Source organism: Leucoraja erinacea, chromosome 1 (genome assembly GCF_028641065.1).
Source record: "Leucoraja erinacea ecotype New England chromosome 1, Leri_hhj_1, whole genome shotgun sequence".
Taxonomy (NCBI): Eukaryota; Metazoa; Chordata; class Chondrichthyes; order Rajiformes; family Rajidae; genus Leucoraja; species Leucoraja erinaceus.
The window spans coordinates 108,549,211-108,575,362 of record NC_073377.1 but is presented as its reverse complement, the minus strand read 5'-3'; the positions used below and the strand labels follow the sequence as shown (position 1 = coordinate 108,575,362).

General features: G+C 42.1%; 1 protein-coding gene across 3 annotated transcripts in view; it reads left to right on the top strand.

Moving 5' to 3' along the window:
• Positions 1–26,152, top strand: part of LOC129700480 (ankyrin-2-like) — a 634,003-nt gene that overhangs the window by 96,296 nt on the left and 511,555 nt on the right. The gene's annotated exons all lie outside the window — the stretch shown is intronic.

Sequence of the window (26,152 nt, the reverse complement as noted above, 5' to 3'; positions counted from 1 at the left end):
CAGACTGTCCATTCCCTCCACAGATACTGCCTCAGAGTTCCTCAGCATGTTTTTGCTCTAGATTCCAGCATCTGCAGTTCCTTGTGCCTCGGTCTTATTTATCTTTTTCCATCATGATTTATTTTTTTCAGTTTGAATGATCTTTTACAACAAAAAATTAATGTTACAATTATTTACAAATTTTTAATGTTTTGTAATGGAACAAGGTTTTGGACCTAATGCTGGTATCGACCTCATTGCCTGTAAGATGGATGTTAGAAATCATCATATTTAAGTAGTGCTTGAATAAACTCTTGATCTGCACTGTTACTCCCCAAGGAACTGTAAAGTACATTCACTTTTAGTTTAGCGATACAGTGTGGAGATAGACCCTTCGGCCCACTGAGTCCGCACCGACCAGCCATCACCCCATATACAAACACTATCCTAAACACCGGGGATAATTTACAATTCTTACCAAATCCAATTAACCTACAAACTTGTATTCTTTTGAGTGTGGGAGGAAACTGGAACACCTGGGGAAAACCCACATGTCATGGGGAGAACGTAGAATTCCGTACAGATAGCACCCATCGTCAGAATTGAACCCGGGTCTCTGGCGCTGTAAAGCAGCAACTCTACCGCTGTGCCACCGTAGCGCCCCAGTACTTTAAATAGTAATTGTGACCAGCATGGACAGAAGGGTTGAATGGACTTGTGGGGTGGGAGATTGCAACCTTCACGTGGTGCACCCTGCTTCGACGAGTGCAATCAACCTGGCATGCATAAACAGAAGATCAAACAGAACAAGTTGGCTTACAACTTTAGGCTGAGCACGCCATACGCAAGAAGAAGAAGAATGGACTTGTCTGGGCAGCAAATCTCTATAGTACTAGAGTTCTAAAATTATACGTTACTGTTAGAAATAAGGCAGAATCAAACAAGTCCAGTTTCAATACACTTCTGGCTCCATTCTTAACTAGGAAAAAAATCCAGACTCTCATTCAAATATAGAAAATTAGATTAATTTACGTGGTACTAGTGAGTAATTTGCACTTGTATTCACCAAGGAGAAGGACATGGAAGACTGATATCAGCGTGGAAAATATTAATACACAAGAGTGTATGTTATGTTAGCATTCATGGCAAAAGGATTTGAGTATAGGAGCAGGGAGGTTCTACTGCAGTTGTACAGGGTCTGGGTGAGACCACACCTGGAGTATTGCGTACAGATTTGGTCTCCAAATCTGAGGAAGGACATTATTGCCATAGAGGGAGTGCAGAGAAGGTTCACCAGACTGATTCCTGGGATGTCAGGACTTTCATATGAAGAAAGACTGGATAGACTCGGCTTGTACTTGCTAGAATTTAGGAGATTGAGGGGGTATCTTATAGAAACTTACAAAATTCTTAAGGGGTTGGACAGGCTAGATGCAGGGAGATTGTTCCCGATGTTGTGGAAGTCCAGGACAAGGGGTGACAGCTTGTATTGTATTGTATTGTATATCTTTATTGTCATTTCCTGAGTATTCGCATACCCAGAGGAAACAAAAAAACGTTGCTCAACCAGTGTCCATTCAGTGTGCATGAAAAAATAAATAGAAATAAAAAATACATGTATCATGAACAAATTTAACACTCTACTAAACATTCAACAGCCGTTCCGACCGGCAGCGGCACAACAGTGGCTCTGCTGCAGTGTGGGGGTTTGTGCGCGATACTTGGCAGGGGGCAAAGTCCATTTAACAGTCTTATAGCCTGTGGGAAGAAGCTGAGGAGCATCCTGCTGGTTTTGCAGCTAATGCTCCTGTACCTCTTCCCATATGGGAGGATGGAGAAAATGTCATGCGATGGGTGGTAAGGGTCTTTGATGATGGAGATGGCTCTGTTGATACATCTCTTCCTGTATATGCTTAAGGATAGAGGGGAAATCCTTTAGGACCGAGATGAGAAAAACATTTTTCACACAGAGAGTGGTGAATCTCTGGAACTCTCTGCCACAGAAGGTAGTTGAGGCCAGTTCATTGGCTATATTTAAGAGGGAGTTAGATGTGGCCCTTGTGGCTAAAGGGATCAGGGGGTATGGAGAGAAGGCAGGTACGGGATACTGAGTTGGATGATCAGCCATGATCATATTGAATGGCGGTGCAGGCTCGAAGGGCCAAATGGCCTACTCCTGCACCTATTTTCTATTTTCTATGTTTCTATGTAAGAGGAGTGTAAAATGAAATAAATGATTTACCAGTAAACTGTCTAGATTAGAGGGTTTCAGCTATGGAGAGGTTGAATAGACTGAGATTATTTTCTCTGGGATGTTGATAGAAATATAGAAACATTTTGTGAGGCATACATAGGGTTAACAATCGGAAAATGTTGTCCAAGGGTGGAACTGTCCAACACTAGAGGGCATAGCTATAAGGCGAGAGGGGGAAAGTTTAATGGAGATGTGCAGGATACATTTTTTTTCACTCAGTGGGGGCCTAGAACGCATTTCCTGGAGTGATGGTGGAGGCAGATATGATAATGGTGTTTAAGAGGCTTTTAGATAGGCACAAGGAAGTGCAGGGAATAGTGGGATATGGATCATGTACGGACAGATGAATTCAGTTTAACTAAGCATCATGTTCGGCATAAACATTGTGGGCTGAAGGGCCTGTTCCTGTGCTGTACTGTTGTATGTTCTAAGGAAGTGGTGTTGTGACTCTTGAAGAACATTAAGTTGGATAAATCCTGAGGGCTTAAGTTGGATCTATCCCAGGTTATAATGGGAGGCAAGAGAGGAGATTGCAGGAGCCTTGACAAAGAGGTTTGTATCTTCGCCAGCCACAGGCAAGGTCCTGGAGCCAATGCTGTAGCAATGTTACAACATTTTGAGATTTAAAAAATCAAGTCTATAATGTATCCCATCAGATAAAGCAAAAGAAGAAGTTAATTTGACACCTAATTCACTTTCGTATCTCAAGTATTTAAAACGTTATGGCCATTTTCATACTCGGAAATTAGCATCTTGTTCCCTATTGATTTTCTATGGACATAACAAAAAAGCTGTGATCGTGTGCAGCCAAAAGCCCATAACCTTCTTAAAAATTAAGAGAACTGAATGAAATTTTCAGTTATCATAGATTGAAGCATTCTGAAACCAATATAAAATAATCTTACTTGGATGACCTGAAATTAAAGCATATAATTAGTTAGTTAACCAAGTGTAGCTAATTTCAAACTTCAATTACTAGATCTAGACATCTATCCATTTCTTAATAAATGATTAACATTTTTAAATAGCCTAAGTGTCCAAATAATATTCATAAATAATTCACAATAAAACATGATTTTAAAATCTCATTTACATTAATTTATAGGCCAAATGGAAGGAATTTAGTGTTCAATTGCTGTAAATTAAAGTCCATTTTAAATCAGCTTTCTACTGGGATCGTGTGAACACGCTGGTTTAGAACATAGAAACATAGAAACATAGAAATTAGGTGCAGGAGTAGGCCATTCGGCCCTTCGAGCCTGCACCGCCATTCAATATGATCATGGCTGATCATCCAACTCAGTATCCCGTACCTGCCTTCTCTCCATACCCCCTGATCCCCTTAGCCACAAGGGCCACATCTAACTCCCTCTTAAATATAGCCAATGAACTGGCCTCAACTACCCTCTGTGGCAGAGAGTTCCAGAGATTCACCACTCTCTGAGTGAAAAAAGTTCTTCTCATCTCGGTTTTAAAGGATTTCCCCCTTATCCTTAAGCTGTGACCCCTTGTCCTGGACTTCCCTAACATCGGGAACAATCTTCCTGCATCTAGCCTGTCCAACCCCTTAAGAATTTTGTAAGTTTCTATAAGATCCCCTCTCAATCTCCTAAATTCTAGAGAGTATAAACCAAGTCTATCCAGTCTTTCTTCATAAGACAGTCCTGACATCCCAGGAATCAGTCTGGTGAACCGTCTCTGCACTCCCTCTATGGCAATAATGTCCTTCCTCAGATTTGGAGACCAAAACTGTACGCAATACTCCAGGTGTGGTCTCACCAAGACCCTGTACAACTGCAGTAGAACCTCCCTGCTCCTATACTCAAATCCTTTTGCAATGAAAGCTAACATACCATTCGCTTTCTTTACTGCCTGCTGCACCTGCATGCCTACCTTCAATGACTGGTGTACCATGACACCCAGGTCTCGCTGCATCTCACCCTTTCCCAATCGGCCACTATTTAGATAATAGTCTGCTTTCCCGTTTTTGCCACCAAAATGGATAACCTCGCATTTATCCACATTATACTGCATCTGCCAAACATTTGCCCACTCACCCAGCCTATCCAAGTCACCTTGCAGTCTCCTAGCATCCTCCTCACAGCTAACACTGACCCCAGCTTAGTGTCATCCGTAAACTTGGAGATATTGCCTTCAATTCCCTCATCCAGATCATTAACATATATTGTAAATAGCTGGGGTCCCAGCACTGAGCCTTGCGGTACCCCACTAGTCACTGCCTGCCATTGTGAAAAGGACCCGTTTACTCCTACTCTTTGCTTCCTGTTTGCCAGCCAGTTCTCTATCCACATCAATACTGAACCCCCAATGCCGTGTGCTTTAAGTTTGTATACTAATCTCTTATGTGGGACCTTGTCGAAAGCCTTCTCGAAGTCCAGATACACCACATCCACTGGTTCTCCCCTATCCACTCTACTAGTTACATCCTCGAAAAATTCTATAAGATTCGTCAGACATGATTTACCTTTCGTAAATCCATGCTGACTTTGTCCAATGATTTCACCACTTTCCAAATGTGCTGCTATCCCATCTTTAATAACTGACTCTAGCAGTTTCCCCACTACCGATGTTAGACTAACAGGTCTGTAATTCCCCATTTTCTCTCTCCCTCCCTTATTAAAAAGTGGGGTTACGTTTGCTACCCGCCAATCTTCAGGAACTACTCCAGAATCTAAAGAGTTTTGAAAGATTATTACTAATGCATCCACTATTTCTGGAGCTACTTCCTTAAGTACTCTGGGATGCAGCTTGTCTGGCCCTGGGGATTTATCGGCCTTTAATCCATTCAATTTACCCAACACCACTTCCCGGCTAACCTGGATTTCACTCAATTCCTCCAACTCCTTTGACCCGCGGTCCCCTGCCATTTCCGGCAAATTATTTATGTCTTCCTTAGTGAAGACGGAACCAAAGTAGTTATTCAATTGGTCCGCCATATCCTTGTTCCCCATGATCAACTCACCTGTTTCTGACTGCAAGGGACCTACATTTGTTTTAACTAATCTCTTTCTTTTCACATATCTATAAAAACTTTTGCAGTCAGTTTTTATGTTCCCTGCCAGTTTTCTTTCATAATCTATTTTTCCTTTCCTAATTAAGCCCTTTGTCCTCCTCTGCTGGTCTTTGAATTTCTCCCTGTCCTCTGGTATGCTGCTTTTTCTGGCTAATTTGTACGCATCATCCTTCGCTTTGATACTATCCCTGATTTCCCTTGTTATCCATGGATGTACTACCTTCCCTGATTTATTCTTTTGCCAAACTGGGATGAACAATTTTTGTAGTTCATCCATGCAGTCTTTAAATGTCTTCCATTGCATATCCACCGTCAACCCTTTTAGAATTAATTGCCAGTCAATCTTGGCCAATTCACGTCTCATACCCTCAAAGTTACCTTTCTTTAAGTTCAGAACCATTGTTTCTGAATTAACAATGTCACTCTCCATCCTAATGAAGAACTCAACCATATTATGGTCACTCTTGCCCAAGGGGGCACGTACAACAAGATTGCTAACTAACCCTTCCTCATTACTCAATACCCAGTCTAAAATAGCCTGCTCTCTCGTTGGTTCCTCTACATGTTGATTTAGATAACTATCCCGCATACATTCCAAGAAATCCTCTTCCTCAGCACCCCTGCCAATTTGATTCACCCAATCTATATGTAGATTGAAGTCACCCATTATAACTGTTTTGCCTTTGTCGCACGCATTTCTAATTTCCTGTTTGATGCCATCTCCAACTTCACATTGCGCTAGATTTGTGCCCTCAAATGCCCAGAAAAATACTGCGGGATATAATGGGCCCAAAATTAGCTACTCGCAACATTAAACTTTGTATAAAGGGATCTTAAGAAGCCCTTTTTAATGTAAAAATAAACAGCATACCTTCTGTTGTCTGCTCTATGCGACCCTGACGGCTGCCGGTGGTCGCGGGTTTAGAGATTGATTTTTAAACTACTATAACTATTATACAAGGCCTTTAAAACTAATAATAGCTTTTACGACGGGGTCTTCCAGCGATTTTTGGTTAATAATTAACTAGGCTGAACATCTTCGATTGGAACAGCCTAGAGAAAATCGTGTTTTAAACCCGCCCCCCTCTAAACGGCGCCAAAATCGCGCACACTGACTAGGACAGATTTTCAGCGACGCTTCAGGTAGGCTTTGCAACATACCTAAATGCTGTTCCTTTGTTTAAGAAAGGAAGTAGAGAGAATTATCCTCTCCAATAGCTATTGGAGAGGATAATTTGGGATAGGATTTATTCCTATTTGGAGGGAAATGGGCTAGTTAGGGTGTCAGCACGGTTTTGTGTGCAGCCGGTCATGTCTTATTAAGTTGATCACATTTTTGGAGGATGTGACAAAGGTGACCGATGAGTTTAGGATGCTGGGCAAATTTACAGTGACTTGGTTGTATTGATTCAGAACTGGCTTACTACTTAGACCATTTGGCCAATCGTGTCTACTCCTCCATTCAATCATGGCTGATCTGTCCTTCCCTCTCAACCCAATTCTCCTGCCTTCCCAACATAACACTTGACACCCTTACTAATCAAGAATCTCTCAATCTTTGCCTTAAAAATATCTAATGACTTGGCCTCAGGTGTTGCACAATGGGAGGTTGAATGCGAAGGGAAAGTATATGCTTAATGTATAAAGGGATCTTGAGGTCCAAGTCCATAAATCCCTGAAAGTGGCCATACAAGCAGAAACTGATAGAAACATAGAAACATAGAAAATAGGTGCAGAAGTAGGCCATTCGGCCCTTTGAGCCTGCACCGCCATTCAATATGATCATGGCTGATCATCCAACTCAGTATCCTGTGCCTGCCTTTTCTCCATACCCCCTGATCCCTTTAGCCACAAGGGCCACATCTAACTCCCTCTTAAATATAGCCAATGAACTGGCCTCAACTACCTTCTGCTGGAGAGAATTCCAGAGATTCACCACTCTCTGTGTTTTCCTCATCTCGGTCCTAAAAGATTTCCCCCTTATCCTTAAACTGTGACCCCTTGTTCTGGACTTCCCCAACATCGGGAACAATCTTCCTGCATCTAGCCTGTCCAACCCCTTAAGAATTTTGTAAGTTTCTATAAGATCCCCCCTCAATCTTCTAAAGTCTAGCGAGTACAAACCGAGTCTATCCAGTCTTTCTTCATATGAAAGTCCTGACATCCCAGGAATCAGTCTGGTGAACCTTCTCTGTACTCCCTCTATAGCAAGAATGTCTTTCCTCAGATTAGGAGACCAAAACTGTACGCAATACTCCAGGTGTGGTCTCACCAAGACCCTGTAAAAACTGCAGTAGAACCTCCCTGCTCCTATACGCAAATCCTTTTGCTATGACTTTGATAGAGGACTTTGATTCGACCTCAGGGGTGGTCTTTCACACAAAGGTTGGTGAATATATATGGAACAAGCTGCCAGAGGATGTAGATGAGGCAGGTACTATTGCAACATTTAAGAAACAATTAGACAGGTACATGGATAGGACAGGTTTGGAGGGATATGGGCCAAACGCAGGCAGGTGGGATTAGTGTAGATGGGACATGTTGGTCAGAGTGGGCAAGTTGGGTCAAAGGGCCTGTTTCCATGCTGTTTGATTATATCACTCCATGACACAGCCTTCTCCAGCTAATTTGGATGAGAATGTGGAAGACATGCTTAATAAGTTTGTAGATTATACTAAAATTACAATTAAAACACAAAGTAAATGCTATAACACATGGTATCATAGAAAGCGAAGATGATTATCAACATTTACAGCAAGATTTTGATCAGTTGGTCAAGTGGGCTGAAGCATGGTTAATGGAGTTTAATTCAGATGTACATGGTGTTGCATTATGGGAAGTCAAATCAGAGTAGGATCTACACAATGAATGGCAGAGCCATGGCGAGTGTTGTAGAGCACAAGTATCTAGGAGTAAAAGAACATAGTTCCTTGAAAGTTGCATCACAGGTAGACAGGGTGATCAAGAAGGCTTTCGGTACATTGGCCTTCATCAGCCAGGGTAATGAGTCTAGAAGTTGGGATGTTATTTTACAGTTGTACAAGCTGAAAGGTCTGAAGGTGGATAAGTAACCTGGACCTGATGGACTATACCCCACAGTTCAGATTTCACAAGCCATGATTGAGTGACAGAGTTCACTGGATGGGCCAATTGGCCTACTTCTGCACCAATTACTTTTGAACGTGAAACAAATAAAATTATCTTTAAAATTAAGAAATCTATCACTGTTAATGCCAATTGCGAATAACCCTTTATTTAAACCATCTCTTATTGATAAGACATATAACCAATGGGAAAGTCTCGGAATTAGAAGGATCAGGGATATGTACGAAATGGGAAACCTACTATCATTCCAACAACTACAATTAAAATTTAAATTGAAAAACAACCAATATTTTAAATATCTTCAGATTTGCGACTTTGTGAAAAAATATATACAAGGATATCAAAAAGTAACTCCTGACTTATTGGAAGAAGCAATGAATATTGAAGCTGACTCACAAAAATTAATATCCTATTTATATAATAGTATTCTAAATATAGACCTACCATCGACAGAGGTACTTAGAGAAGAATGGGAACGGGAATTAATGATAAAAATTACGAAGGTTAAATGGGAAAATTACCTGATATATATTCACAAATGTTCAATTAATGTAAGACATAATCTAATACAATTTAAAATTGTACATAGATTATATTATTCAAAAACAAGATTGAACAAATTTTACCCAAATATATCCGCCACTTGTGATAAATGTCTAGCCCAAAAGGCAACTATAACACACTCCTTAGTTTCCTGCTTAAAACTTTATAGATTTTGGAATGATATTTTTGAAATACTTACAAAATTATTCAAGACAAGAATGGAACCTAATACTGAAATGATTATATTTGGCATAATGGAAGATGGGAATAAATTGAACACATCTCAAAATTTATTCCTTAACTATGGTTTAATAATGGCAAAAAAATTAATACTTAAATTTTGGAAGGGTACATCAATACCAACGCTTAAAATGTGGATTGCAAGTATGTTGGACACCGCTCATCTCGAGGAAATGCGATTCCTCCTAATGGATAAACCACACCAATTCATAACGAGTTGGTCTCCATTCGTCGTTTTTTTGGAATCATATGGTGCAACACAATTGTAAAAAATAACTGTTTCAGGACTGGACGAGGGTTGGTCAAGATTATAAATAATGATCTCCTTTTTTTTCACTATTTTCTCTCTCAACTTTCTTCATTTACTCGTTTTCTTTCTTCACACACTATATATTTCACATCTTTCTATCCTTTACTATCTAACTTCTTTTTCTTATGCTCATCTTTTTTCAATATAACAAAAAAAAAGAAGTTGTACATAAAATGAAAAAATAAAAAAAAATATAAGAAAAAAAAAAAAAAGAAAGTTGCATCACAGGTAGACAGAGTGACCAAGAAGGCTTTCGGTACATTGGCCTTCATCAGTCAGGGTAATGAGTCTAGAAGTTGGGATGTTATTTTACAGTTGTACAAGCTGAAAGGTCTGAAGGTGAATAAGTAACCTGGAGCTGATGGACTATACCCCACAGTTCAGATTTCACAAGCCATGATTGAGTGACAGAGTTCACTGGATGGGCCAATTGGCCTACTTCTGCACCAATTACTTTTGAACGTGAACTTTGATGAGGCCTCCTTTGGAGTATTGTGTTCAGTTCTGGTCACCCTGCTATAGGAAGGATTTTGTTAAGCTGGAAAGAGTGCAGAGATGATTTACAAGGATGTTGCCAGGACTTGAGGTGCTTGGGCTGTAGGTAGAGGTTGGGCAGGCTAAGTCTACCCAACCTGGGAAAGCAGGCTAGGTGCTGGAGCAGAGGAGGACAAGGAGTGATCTTGTAGTGATTTATTCGATCATGGGGGAATAGAAAGGGTGAATGCACAGCAAGAATCCGAGGACATAGGTATAAGATTTGAGAGGAAGAATGTAATGGGAACCTGATGAGGCAACTTTTTTCATATGGAGGGTGGTGGATATATGGAACGAACTGCCAGTGGATGTAGTTGAGGCAGGTAGTATACAATATTTAAAAGGTATTTGGACAGATATATGGATGAAAGGTTTTGAGGGATATGGGTCAAATGCAGACTAGTATAGAAGGGGCATCTTGGTCAGCATGGACAATTTGGGCAGAAATGCCTGTTTCTGTGCTGTATGATGTTCTGGTGTATGTAAGGACATGTCAAAGACTAGATGCATAGCTTTAAGATGAAAGGGGCAAGGTTTACAGGAGATTTACCCAACAAGAAGGTGGTGGCTGCCTGGAATGAAGGCTAATGCGATAGTGGCATTGGCAATGTTTTTAGATAGGCACATGGATATGCCGGGAATGGAGGCCTATTGATTATGTGCAGGCAGTTGAGATTAATTTAGCATGGCATCAAGTTTGGCATAGAGCTTTCAAATGTTTCACTCACTTTAACAGGAACACTATAGCACTTAAAATGTGATTGCATCTGGTTGTGGAATTATCTATGTGTACTTTAAGGTTGGCACTTTTATAATGCATGCATCATTTATTATTCATTATTTAATTGCAAACATATTCCACACAATGAAGGCCATTTCTTTTAAATAACTTTATTATTGACTTTATTATCTAAAGCTTTTTCTTGATCACTTTCTTCCTAATTTAATGGAAGAGTTGTTTACCTTGAGTTTCTGGATCATTCCATCAACCCTACGTTTACTTTAATATTGAAGTGATATGGCCTTGATCTGGGTAATTGAAAGGCTGATAAAGGGCAATTGCGTAATATGTTCATGAAATATTTAGTTGGTCAGCCTGCTGTTGCAAAATTCAATAGCATCTGAGGTCGAAAGCATCAGGCACAAAATGGTCAATTGGCAATTGATTATTGCATTCACAATTGCACATTAAGGGTGATTTTTGCAGGGGTCAGGACGAATGGGAAGACAGGAACAGCAGTCCGGAACTTTGTTCTGAGCCTGGTGAAATGGAGGAATGGGTTGTTGAAGGTTGGAGGACAGTGACGAATGATTAAGAGGGTGCAGTTGCCTGAGATCTAGAGAGGTGAAAGGGGTTATCCAGAGATTGAAACCTCTTAAGGAGAAAGACGGGAGGACTGAGGAACTTGGAGCAGTCCATAAGTGTTCATAAAAATGTACGAGCAGAATTAGGCCGTTCAGCCCATAAAATCTGCCCTGTCCTTCAATCGTGTGGATCTATCTCTCCTTCAGCCCCATTCTCCTGCCTTCTCCCCATAATCCCTGGCACCTGTACTAATCAAGAATCTATCAACCTCTGCCTTAAAAATATCCATTGACTTGGCCTCCACATCCTTCTGTGGCAATAATTTCCACAGATTCACCAGCCCTTGACTAAAGAAATTCCTCCTCATCTCCTTCCTAAAGGTCTGAGGCTATGGCCTCTGGTCCAAGACTCTCCCACTAGTGGAAACATCCTCTCCACATCCACTCTATCCAGAGCTTTCACTATTTGGTAAGTTTCAATGAGGTCTCCCCTCATCCTTCCAAACAACAGCAAGTACAGGCCCAGTGCCGTCAAATGCTCATCATATGTTAACCCAATCATTTCTGGAATGCAGCCTCACCAATGTTTTATATAACTGCAACATGACCTCCCAACATCTACACTCAATGTTCTGACTGAGGAAGGGCAATGTGCCATAAGCCTTTTTGACCACCCTACCTACCTGTGGTGCCACTTTCAATGAACTATATACCTGCAGTCCTAGATTCCTTTGCTCTACAACACTCCCCAGAGCCCTACCATTCACTGTATAAGACCCGCCCATGTTAGTCCTTCCAATATGCAGCACCTCACATGTGTCATCTGCAAACATGCTAATGTACGTTCTTCATCAATTCAAATCAGTGATATAGATGACAAACAGCAATGGGCCCAGCACCAAACCCTGAGGCACACAGGCCACCAGTCCGAAAAACAGCCTTCCACCATCGCCCTCTGCTTTCTTCCATGAAGGCGTTTTCTATCTATCCTTGGATCCCATGAGATCTACCCTTTCAGAGCAGCCTACTTTGTGGGAACCTTGTCAAATGCTTTGCTGATCCAGATGAAGGGTCTCTCAACAAAATATTGACTGTCCATGTACTGTATGTTGCCTGACCGGTCGAGTTTCTCCAACAACACTTTTTATTTGCTTGAAACATATCCCTTTTTATAAATCTCTTGCCATGAAAATAACTTAGAAGGGTGTTGGTAGAGCAGCTACATTAAAGTGCCAGAGACCTGCATTCAATCCAGACTTTGGCTGTGAGTTGTACTTATTCACCCTATGTTTAAACCTTGGGCATTGGTTTCCTCCAGGTCTTCTGGTTTCCCATCACATCCCAAAGTTGTGCAGGTTGGTAACTGGCCCAGGGCTGCCAACTCTCATGCTTTGAGCATGAGAATCATGCATTTGGACAAATTCTTACTCTCACACGCTGATCACAAATTTCTCACGCTCTGTCTTTTGTGAATCACAAAAATGTCAGAAACTCATATAAACTGCATGGGCCGCGGGTGTTGGAGAGCCGGGGCTGCGGGAGGGATGGAAGCAGAAGCAGCGGCGGCGGCAGATACGGGATGACGGGGCTAGTGAGTGTTTGCCGGGCTGGAAAGTCGCTCACTGCAGCTCTGGCCATGGACCAGCCTCAGTGCAAGAGTCCTGGGCCGTCGTAGGCGTCGGAAGCATTGCTCCGCTGCCGTGAGAGTCTCTGTGCCAAATTCGCCCAGGTGACTGGCATGGATCAGGCTGCGGCTCGGTGCATCCTGGAGGACCACCAGTGGCTGCTGGAAGTAGGCACCAAGCACTGGGTAGAAATGGTGGAAGATAGTGGACTTCAAATGGGAGTGGTTGGAGAAAGCATCCTGCTTGCCTGCTAGATTTTCACTCACTGTAACTGCAGGAAAAATGTTCCCGATTCAATTCAATTCAATTCAATTCAACTTTAATGTCATTGCACAAATACAAGTATGGGTACAACAAAATGCAGTTTAGCGTCAGTCCGTAGTAGTAGTGCAATATAGAAATAAAAATACAGAATAATCAAACAATGTGGACTGAGGGACTGGAGAAATCTATCGGCGGGACTCCGAGTTCAGCAATGTGATGGTATTATTGTAGAAGCTGTTCCTCATCCTACTAGTACGAGACCTGAGGCTCCTGTACCGCCTCCCTGATGGGAGGAGGGCAAACAGTCCATGGTTGGGGTGGGAGGGGTCTTTAATGATCTTCCCGGCCCGTCTCAGACACCGTTTTCGGTGTAGGGCATCCATGGCAGGGAGCGGGGCACCGATGATGTACTGCGCGGTTTTCACCACCCGTTGTAGTGCCTTCCTGTCCGCTACAGTGCAACTGCTGTACCATACCATGAAGCAGGTGGTCAGGATGCTTTCGATGGTACAACAGTAAAAGTTGGTCAGGATCTGGGGGGACAGGTGAGCTTTCTTGAGCCTCCTCAGGAAGTAAAGGCGCTGCTGGGGGATGTTGGGGGAGTTCAGAATCAGGGATCACAGTTTAAGAATAAAGGGTAGGCCAGTTAGGACTGAGATGAGGACAAACTTTCTTCATGCAGAGAGTTGTGAATCTGTGGAATTCTCTGCCACAGAAGGCAGTTTTGGCCAATTCACTGGATGTTTTCAAGAGAGTGTTACAGTGTTCTTGGGGCTAACAAAATCAAGGGATATGGGGAAAAAAACAGATATATTGTCAGTGCAGAGGGGCTAGGAGTATGCTTCAGTATGCACAATTTCAAGCTGAAAAATGCAAATGCTCCGTACCAATGGGGGGGGGGACACCCTCCTTCCGCACCCCCCCACCGGTCGCTACGCTCCCTTGGGCTTGGTCTCTCGCAATTTCTCACTCCCAACTCTCACCCAATGTTGGCAGCCCTGCTGGCCACTGTAAATGCTGTGGCAATAGACCACTGTAAATGACTCAAGGTGTCTAAGTGAGTTGTAGAATCCATGGGGAACTAATTATAAGAACCTGAGAGCATGGAAAGACTAAAATTAGGATTAATGTAGAATTAATGTGATAGGGTTGATGAAGTCTGAGAGCCAAAGGACCTTTTTCTCTCTGTTACTCAGTGAATAGAGTGCCTGCCTTTGAAGTCAAGTTTCGGAAATACCATAACCCGATCATCAAAGTGGGTTGACTGTAACTAAAACCTCAATGATAGGGACATTGGGACATTGGGCTGAGTTAGAATGCTGATGTTGGTTAATTCATACTGTTAATGGATTTGGAGGACTTGTGGAGCGTGCTTTGGTGGTATTCCAGTGCCATGAGATGCTTGCTGTAGATAGTCAGTGTCCCCGAAGCACACAGGATGTTGAGGATCATCACCACCCAGTAGACCACGATGCTGAGGTCAGGTTTGAGGCTCTGATCTTCTTCCCTGATAACTGAAAGCTGTACTGGGCATCCGGAGGCAGTAGTATATTATGTCATTGATTTCTGCGTTTGCTGAGAGGTAGCTCCAGCGGTATGGAAAAGTCTTGGGCCTCGGCAGATTGTTTGGCCCTCTGGTGTTTGGAGGGAAAATGGAGGGGAAAAATGCCAAGCAGTTTCTTCCCAGAACTTGTGAACCCTTTCCACTTAATGCTACCCTTCCTATAGCTGGGTGACCAGAACTGCACACGATAATCAAACTGTGTTCTGGCGAACAACATGTAATCAAAACACAACATTCCAACTCCTGTACTCAATGACCTGACCAATGGAGGTAAGCATGGCACGCAGCCTGTCTACCTATAAAAAACATTTTCAGGGATTTAATTACCTGTACTCTGAGGTCTCTGTGTTCTACAACTCTCCAGGGACCTACCATTTACCATGCAAGTCATGTCCTGGTTTAACTTTGCAAAATGCAACATTCAATTGTCATTACTTGGCTCACTTCCTGAATTCATCTGGATCACGTTGTTATCTCAGCTAACTTCTTCTTCAACCTAGTTGTGCGTTGTATGTTTACACAAAACTTGTTTGATTACAAGAATATCTTTCATTTCATTGAAACAGAAGTACGTTGACTTGTTAGGTGGAATTTGCCCAAATAGGTTATCGGGTCACTTAAGCTGAAAATTATGCTCCTAAACACGAGTACTTCCTGTTGGCACAATCACTAAATACTGAGATTTTATATGAAACATTGAGTCAGTTTGGGTATCCTATTCCAGAAGTTGATTATGCACAAATTAGGTTAAAAAAAAAAAGAACAGTTGTTTGCAACAAGCCCTTGGGCCCACTGAGTCCACGCTAACCATTGATCACTCATTAACACTAGTTCTATGTTATCCCAAATTCCCATCCACTCCTTACACACAAGGGACAATTTAGAGATCTGCACATCTTGAGATGTAGGAGGAAACCGGAACACCCTGAGGAGACCCGTGCATATTAGGAAGAATGTGGAAACTCCACACAGACTGCAAGTCAGGATCGAACCCAGGTCTCTGGCATTGAGAAGCAGCAGATGTACCAGGTCTTGGGATCCAGGTCCATTATTTTCTAAAAGTGGCCACACGGGTGGATAGGGTGCTGAAGAAGGAATATTTCATACATAGACACACAATGTTGAGGTAACTCAGTGGGTCAGGCAACATCTGTGGGGAAAATGGATAGGTGACAAATACAAGCCCTTTGTCCCAACTTATCCATGCCGACAGTCAAAATTCTTTTCCTATGGTAGGAATGTCCAAATTAAGAAGCTATAGGTTTAAGGTAAAAGGTCAAAGTTTTAAAGGAGGTCTATCTGTGGGGAAGTCTTTTTTAACATTGAGAATAGTTGATTGCTGCAACGCGATGCCAGAGGAGGTGGTGGAATCTGATACAATTACATATGATTAAGAAGCATTTAGATAAATATTTAAATAGGCAAGGCGTAGTTCAAATCCCAACAGATAAGATAAGTGCAGATGGAAAATAAGGTCTACATGTGCATGATGGGCTGAAAGGCCTGTTGCTGTGCTGTACTTTCTGACAGTATCAGTGAATGGAAATCAATTAAAGGCTTGGAATTATAGGGTTATTTATATTAGATCTAAATACACCATGAGAGGATGTAATTGAAATATTCAAACACCTAATAGATTTTCAGAAGTCCTAATGGCAACATCAGCCTTGGCACAAAGAAAAGCTTTTTGATTTTGAGAGAGCAAGTTCTAGGTTCGAACCACTTTTCATATTGCATCCATTCTTTATCTAATTTCGGTAATGGCAAATAATTATATTAAACTGAGCCATTTATCTGTTCACCTTATTTTTTTCCACCATGGTCCTGAAGAAAGAGCTGTCTCGCATTCACTAACCACATTATCTCTTGCAATAATTCATTTCAATTACAATGGATCTGCAAGCTGCAATGCTAATAATGGTGCTTTATATCTTGTATAGTCAGAGATTCATCGTCATACAGTGTGGAAACAAGCCCTCGGCCCAACGTGCCCACACCCACCAACATGGCATATTTACACTAGCCCCACCTGCATGCTTTTGGCCCATATTCCTCTAAGTCTGTCCTATCCATGTACCTGTCTAATTGTTTCTTAAAGGTTGAAATTATACCTGCCTCAACTACAACCTCCGGCAGCTCGTTCCATTCACCCACCACCATCTGTTTTCTTAAAAAGTATCTTGATTGTCCGACTCGAGGAGGGCCATACAGGACCTTGGACCTGGAAATGTGTCGGGCCTGTTGACTGGTGTTGCAGTGGAAAAAGCATCTGGGGATGGTGATGACAACTCCGTCATTGTTTAAGTATTAATAATTAGGTAGACCCAGCCTCAACTACCTCCTCCTGCTCAGGCCCTCGAGTCCTGGCACCAACCTCGTAAATCTTCTTTGTGCCCTCTCCGTATGGTGCCCAGAACTGCACACATTGCACACCTCACATTTCTCTGTATTCAGTTTCATCAACCATTCTTTCGGGCACCTGGCCACCCGATCATAATCCTGCCACAATTTTTGACATCCATCTTCGCTATCTGCAATACCACCCACTTTTTATCATCTGCAAATTTACTAATCTTGCCATGTAAGTTCTCATCCAAATCATTGATGTACGTGACAAACAGTAATGGGCTCAGCACATAACTTTGAGGCACATCACTAGTCACAGGCCTCCAGTCCGAGAAGCAACCTTCCACCATTACCCTTTGCTTCCTACCATGAAGCCAATTTTCTATACATTCAGCTATCTCACCTTGGATTCCATGCGATCTAATCTTCCAGAGCAGCCTACTATGTGGAACCTTGTCGAATGCTTTACTGAAGTCCATATATACAACATCTACAGCTCTGCCCTCATCAACCATTTTGGTCACATCTTCAAAAAACTCAATCAGATTCGTGAGATACAACCTCCCACGTACAAAACCATGCTGACTCTCTCTAATCAGCCCTTGTCCATCCAAATGCATGTATATACCTATCTCTCAGAATGGTCTCTAGTAACTTTCCAACACAGATGTTAAGCTCATTGGCATATAGTTCCCAGCCTTTTCCCTGCAGTCCTTCTTAAATAGAGGCACAACATTTGCCACCCCCCAGTCTTCCAGCTCCTCTCCTGTATTTAATGACGACTCATAAATGTCAGCCAGGGCTTCTGCAATTTCTTCTCTAGTTTCCCACGGTGTCCTCGGATATATCTGATCCGACCCAGGAGATTTGTCTACCTTCATACACATCAGGACCTTTGACACCTCTTCGACCGTAATACTGACTGCTCTTTCCATTAACTTCCACAAGTTCCTCAGTCCTCCTATCTTCGATTTGATGTACCATTTGATTTCCCATTTATTTCATTTGGAATTAGATTAAGCAAACATGGTTTAACCATTGAATAACAGGTTAAAATCGAACTATATATGACAATGACAACATTTTAATCCAATAATTGGAAAACAATGGGATGTTATTTTTTGAAAGAAATTGATCAAATTATTTTCTTTCCAGATTCTGCTGCCCTTATTGATTATTTCCTTAAGACCTGAATTTTTGTCAGTAAGAAATCTGAAAAATTGCAACTGTTAGATCTGCCCAGCACTCAACAAATCTTGTTTAATTTAGTATGCTGCTCTAATGCAATGTGTGGACCAGGGCCTCTGGAAGCTGTGTACCATGGCCAATTTCTTGTGTATCATTACTTCTCTGTGACCTTGGTACAACTTTCAGTGGATTTACTTTGTACTTTGCTGAAAAGCTTTGTGCTGATCCATTAGTATCATACATATAACTGAGTGACAGGAGTAAGGAGAAATATTAAGACAACCGCATATAAAAAAGATTCCTGCAAAAATAAATCTAAAAATAAATTAACCTGATTATTCAAGCCTCAGTGACAGTTTTAACAGACCTCTTTATAACGGATTTTGGTTATAACGGATGGACCTTGGCTTACACCGTCTTCCCCGCCTGTCACAGCCCTGGCTGCCCTCATCCTCTGGTTGTTGCGGCTCACGTTGTAGCCCCTGGCCGACAGCACTTTCTTCAGGCCACCACCACCGACAGTACACACTTGGACACTATAGGTTCCCTTCCCCTCTCACCAGCTCCTGCTTCTTTCTGTTGACCGTCTTTGTGTGCATCCCCCCCCCACCCCACTGTCTCTTCCTCCTTCGTTTCCCGTTGCTTTGTCCACTCCACCACTGCCTCCTCTTCCTTCTTCTTTTCCCGATGTTTTGTCCACTCTGCCACAGCCTCTTCTTCCTTTTCCCTCGGGGTTGCCGACATCTTCCAAGGTGGACAATGTCAGCGACTTTGGGGGGGAAGGAGGTGACGGTGGAGGGGGTAGAGAGTGCCACAGCAAGCCCTTCTTCACCAACTGTAGGTATGTTGCAAAACGTACCTGAAGCGTCGCTGAAAATTTGTCCCAGCCCGTGTGGGCGATTTTGGTGCCGTTTAGAGGGGGGCGGGTTTAAAACGCGATTTTCCCTAGGCTGTTCAAATCGAGGATGTTCAGCCTAGTTAATTATTAACGAAAAATCGCTGGAAGATTCCCTCGCTTGAGTTATTATCAGTTTTAAGGGCTTTATTTAATTGTTATAGTAGATTAACCAGCGCGTTCACAGGATCCCACTAGAAAGCTGATTTAAATGGACTTTAATTTACAGCAATTGAACACTAAATTCCTTCTATTTGGCCTATAAATTAATGTCAATGAGATTTAAAAATCATGTTTTATTTTGAATTATTTGTGAATATTATATGGACACTTAGGCTATTTAAAAATGTCACTCATTTATTAAGAAATGGATAGATGTTTAGATCTAGTAATTGAAGTTTGGAATTAGCTCCAATTGGGTAACTAACTAATTATATGCTTTAATTTCAGGTCATCCAAGTAAGATTATTTTATATTTGTTTCAGAATGCTTCAATCTATGATAACTGAAATTTTCATTCAGCTCTTAATTTTTAAGAAAGTTATGGGCTTTTGACTGTCCACGATCACAGCTTTTTTGTCATGTCCGTAGAAAATCAATAGGGAACAAGATGCTAATTTCCGAGTATGAAAATGGCCATAACTTTTTAAATACTTGAGATATGAAAGTGAATTAGGTGTCAAATTAAACTTCTTTTTATGCTTTATCTGATGGGATAAATTGCAGACTTGATTTTTAAAATCTCAAAATTTTGTAACATTGCTACCAACTGCCCACACGGTTCAGTTGACGCAGCTTTTGTTGTGGCTCACGTTATAGTCCCCGACAGGACGCGCTTGGCCACCGTGGGGCTGCTCCCTCTTCATTAGTTGCCGCTTCTTCCAGTTGGCCATCGTTTTGTCCACTGTGCCGCTTCACCCCCCCTCCACCACCACCTCCTCTTCCTTCTTCCCCGGAGTGGACAACATACTCACCTTGGAAGATGTCAGCGACTCCGAGGTAGGAGGAGTGAAATCAGTGAAATCTTACTTAGCTAAAAAGTTGCAGATGACACTAAAATTGTATAGTGGATAGTGAAAAATGTTAGCTAAGATTACAATGGGATCTTGGTCAACTGGATCGGAGAGGAGGAATGGAGTTTCATTCAAAAAAGTACAAGATGTTTTACTTTGGTAAACAAGCCAGAACAGGACTTGCAGTCAGGAGTGTAGAACAGAGGAAGGAATGTACAAAGTTTCATGAAAGTGGCGATATGGGGAGATAGGGCGGTGAAGGACCAGTTTGGCACACTTGCCTTCATCAATGTACTGAGGCCAGCATTGATTACAGCTGTAGAAGATATTGGTAAGACCACACAGTTGGAGCACTGTATACAGTTCTGGTCAGTTTTTTTGCAGTCAGAAGGTTCTGATATGCCTATCACAGTTCAGGCAACACTATCTAGCTTTCAACGTTTTAGACGTGCTGGTATGTCGTACCCTCTCTGCTTCAGAACATTCTCAAAGGGAAGGGTGAGAGCCAGAAGCTCTTCTACAATTGGCACAAATTGCATGGGTAGAAAACGAGATGAGATCCTACTGAGTGAATATTGGGAGTTAAAAAGGTTATAAAGCAGGACCTCGAGAATCATAATGTCATTACTCCCCGATCCACATTAGTGAGAGCACGAATGGAAGGAAAGGACATATGGCTCAAGAATTAGTACAGAGGGCAGGGATTCAGATTTTTGGACTATTGGGATCACATCTGGAGCTGAAATGACCAGTACTCCCCAGTCCTATTAAATCTTTCCCCTCTCACCTTTAACCCATGTCCTCTAGTTCTTGATTCCTCTTCCCTGGGTAAAAGACTTTGCATTTACCCTGTATTCCTCCCATGATCTTATACATACATCATCCTACTGCGCTCCAAGGAATAAAGTCCTGGCCTGCTAAACCTCTCCCTACAGCTCAGGCCCTCGAGTCCTGGCAACATCCTTGTAAATCTACTCTGCACCCTTTCCAGTTTAACAATATCTATCCAATAAAAAGGTGACTAAAAGTGAACACAATACTCTAAATGTGGCCTTGCCAATGTCTTGCGCAATTTTAACATGACCTCCCAACTTCTATAGCACATTACCAGACACAGGCTTCCAGTCTGAAAAATAACCTTCCACCATCATCCTCTGCTTCCTTCCATGAAGCCAATTTTCTATCTACTCGCCTATTTCTCATAGGATCTCATGTGTCATTAACCTTCCAGAGCAGCCAACCATGCAGAACCTTGTCAAAAGCCTTGCTGCTATTCCAGTTCTTCCCTGAACCTCCGGCGTTCAAGAGATAACACCCAAATGTGTCCAACCTCTCCTTAGAGCTGATACCATCTAATCCAGGTAGCATTCTGGAAAACCTCTTCTGCACCCTCTACAATGCATTCACATTCTTCCTATTCTGAGGTGACCAGAACTGCACGTAATACTCTAAATGCGGCCTAACCAAAGTCTTATGCGGCTGTGTCATGACTTAGTTACACTGGTATTTGATGCCCCAAACAATGTGGGCATGCATACCATACACTTTCGATACACTTCGGGTTGAGACCCTTCTTCTGAAGAGGTGTCTCAACCTGAAACGCCACCCATTCCTTCGCTCCAGAGATGCTGCCTGTCCCGCTGCGTTACTCCAGATTTCTGTGTCAATCGTTGGTTTAAACCAGCATCTGCAGTTCCTTTCTACACACTTTCTTTACCACTCTGTCTACTTGTGTTGTTATTTTCAGCGAGCTAAGGACCTTGCCCCTTAGATCATTCTGCACATCAATGTTGATAAGGGCCTTGCCATCGATTGTATACCTTCAGCAAAACACAAATGCTTTGTATTGTATGCCTTCTCCTTATATTCACCCCTCACGAAGTGAACACCTCACATTTGGCCCAATTCCCCACTTCATCTACATCCTATTGTAATTTTAGATAACCTTCCTTACCGATAACTGCCTTACTGTCTGTACAGTAACTTTCTTACCAGAGACGTTAGGCTTATTGTTCTCTCGATCCCAGGTTTTGTTTTGTTGTTCTTCTTAATCAGAGTCACATGATCAGTCACCCTACAATTCTGGGACCTCACCCATGTTTAATGATATGCGGTCTCTTTCAGATGAGATGTAAATGTCTCCCTACAGAATGTTTCTTTTATATTTATTTAATTTGTTTAGTGTTTTAGTGTATTATTTTTATGATTGCCTCGACCAATTGCATTATAAAATATCACAGTGGTGTGAAACAATCTCAATTGTCAAATTTCCAAGTTATTTTTCTTCTGCTGACCTCCTTGCCCGGGCATGGTTCCACAGGCATAAGGCACCTTTTTGCACCTCTTCTTGATGCTGGTTGACAATCTATGAAGGATGCACTATTTGAGTTTGATCCCTTCTTCTGACAGCTCCCAGGAAGGTTCCCAAACTGACGTGGCATGTGGTAGCCCTAGCAAATGCTCTCTTCTCCAATCTAGTGCAGCACTGCCCTGTCTGATATCAATAATTCATTGCTTGTCAAATTGGGAACCTCCCCAAAGAAAATAGTTTAGGGATTACAGATCTGCTTCCAGTTTACTGGATTTGGGTGTGATGGATTAAAATGTGGAGATTTTTGCCTTTGAAAGCTACTCTGAACAATGATTAAGAAAGAACTGCAGATGCTGGAAAAATCGAAGATAGACAAAAATGCTGGAGAAACTCAGCTGGTGGGGCAGTGTCTATGGAGCGAAGGAATAGGCGACGTTTTGGGTCGAGACCCTTTCTCAAACTGATGTGGGGGGACGGGAAGAGGGAAGGGGGAAGGGGAAGGGGAAGGAGGGAGAAAGCAAGGTCTACCTGAAATTGGAGAAGTCAATGTTCATACCGCTGGGGTGTAAACTACCTAAACAAAATATGAAGTGCTGCTCCTCCAATTTGTGGTGGGACTCACTCTGGCCATGGAAGAGGCTCAGGACAGAAAGGTCGGATTCGGAATGGGAGGGGGAGTTGAAGTGCTGAGCCACCGGGAAATCAGGTTGGTTATTGCGAACTGAGCGGAGGTGTTGGGCGAAGCGATCGCCAAACCTGCGCTTGGTCTCACTGATGTAAAGCAGTTGGCACCTGGAACAGCGGATGCAATAGATGAGGTTGGAGGAGGTGCAGGTGAACCTCTGCCTCACCTGGAGACACTGCTTGGGTCCTTGGATGGAGTCGAGGGGGGAGGTAAAGCGACAAGTGTAGCATTTTCTGCGGTTGCTAGGGAAAGTACCAGGGGAGGGGGTGGTTTGGGTGGGAAGGGACGAATTGACCAGGGAGTTACGGAGGGAACGGTCTCTGCAGAAAGCCGAAGGACTTTAGTACTACAGTTCCTAACTGTTCCTAAGGACTTTAGTACTACAGTTGTGAAGTGATGTGAAGTCAAAATATCAGTGACAATAAACGAGTTCAGTATTACAACTGCGCATGCCCAGGTCATTGTTTATTCGGGATAATCATTCTCGCCAGCTGAGCTACTGTGTGTGTACGGACCTACGTATTCATTTCAATGAGATTTATAAATAAATTTATCTGTCAAATATGTCAGCAGCAGGCCACAGCGGGCTGCACAAATCCATAATTATATCTATTTAAATTGTTGACTCAATACAGCACCTGCCTTGAAAACGCAAGAATGCCTGGAACAAATCTGTCAATTATCAAATCCCTGGCATTACTGTCACAGGCATTCAAATTCAATATTGATTTACACGAATTACAAGTTGTGTGGTCAACCAATTTGAGACAGTCCTTACATTCCTAACTAAACAACCTTCCTGGATTGAAGGAAACGAGGAGAATATGCTGTGTGGGGGGTAGGTTGGAAAGTTCAGATTGGATTCAAACAGGCTGGTTAGATTTCGAGGTGGGTTGGCTTAAATAAAGATGCTGTCGCATTAACCTCTGGGGTTGGTCCCAGTCTGTCAGGGCACACAGCTGGGGGCCGGGTCTGGATGATTGGGCGGTGATAATTATGAGAATTTGCAGCCATTTGAACCGCAGCCAAACTCGAGGCTTCACTCAGGAGTGGGTCGCAGCTCCCCAGCTGACAGGACCTGTTCTCGCTCTCTTTGAAGGAGGCGCCGCCCGTCCCAGCGAGCGGGCAAATGCGGAGCCAACTCGTAATATGAGTGGGAGCAGTCAGACTTTGTCGACAGTTGGGTTGGGGGATTTGGGAGAGAGAGCTGGCGATGTCACACAGATGGAACAGTTTAATAACGACCCATTAAAATCCATCCTTCGTCCACATCACACTGATACAGTCGCTGCCTGCCTCAGATTAAATATATTTTCACACATAAATTATGAATGATGATAAGAAAATGTTTCAAACACAAGTAATATTTTCTTATTCCAGTAGCAAACACATTAAGGATTAAATGTAAATAATGAATCCTTTAACTTTTTGAATATCTCATAATTGCAGATTAATGAATTGAACTAGAACTGGGACTGTGTAGTGTGTGAACAGCAGAACAAGAAAGGAAGCTATTGAGTTGACAGAATTCTAGATTAATTCCTTGGTAGAATAGTTAACAATTTATACACAGTTTATATAGCGCTGAGTTCTCTTTTTTAAAAATCCCGAATGACCTTTGACAAATCCCATGATTCCTTGAGTTTATCAAAATACTGAACTTGCTTATTCTGGTCCTGCAAACATTTTTGATATATGTCAACAGGACACAGGCATATTTATACATATTTATGCTCTCAGTACCCCGCCCCCACCTACTTTATGATGAATGAGAACTGATTTTCAGGTGGAATCAGTGATTATTCTAGATATGAATGATGTCATGCTGATCATTTCTCTGTCACGGTGAAAACATAACTCTGATCAATTGAACATTAATTTTCACAACTCCGCTTTCTACTTAGCTATTGAAATCAGTAAGTTCATTCTTAAAAGGCCCGATCTGAAACCAATGAAAATCTATGAGGCAGGTTCTAAATTCATTTATTGAGCTTCTTATTGACTGCTAGATTGAAAGCTAGTTGAGCTCACATACAGGTGAGAGATGTGGAGTAAAAATATCAGCCTTGGTTTCTGCTGTCTATTGTACTTCCTTGTCCATTGATGAAAAACCAAATAATTTAATATTGTGTGTGGACTTGCATAATCTGATAGTCTCCAAAGACTCGCTGTTAAGACTCTAGCATGAGGTACACATACTTTGAAGCCTCAGGAATTGGTGTTTTCAGAAATATGGATTAAATAGCTCTCTGCTGCAGAATAAACTGATTGAAGGCAGCACAGTGGTGCAGCGGGTAGAGTTGCTCCCTTATAACACCAGAGACTTGGGTTCAATCCTGACTTCAGGTGCTTGTCTATATGGAGTTTGTACGTTCTCCCCATGACCTGCGTGGGTTTTCTCTGGGTGCTCCGGTTTCCTCCCACACTCCAAAGACGTACAGGTTTGTAGGTTAATTGGCTTGGTATAAATGTAAATTGTCCCTAATATGTATACAATATTGTTGGTGTGCAGGGATTGTTGGTTGGCACAGAGTAGGTGGGCCGAAGGGCCTGTTTCCATGCTGTATCTCGAAACTAAACAAAACTAAAAATAATTTTATATTCATTCTCATTTTTAAAATGCTGAGTATTGCTGATAAATCATATGATTTATAAATGTTACTCAAAAAGTATTTGGAGAATTGCGTGCCGTTCTAGTCATCCCATTACAGGAAAGATGTGGAGGCTTTGGAGAGGGTGCAGAGGAGGTTTTCCAGAATGCTGCTAGGATTAGAGGATTTCAGCTACAGGGAAAGATTGGACAGACTTGGATTATATTTTCTGGAATGTTGGAGGTGGATGGGAGACTTGATAGAAATATATAAAATTATGAGAGGCATAGATAGGATAAACAGCCAGAACATTTTTCCCAGGAAATAAATGTCCAACACATGTCCTATAAAATGAGAGGGGAAAGT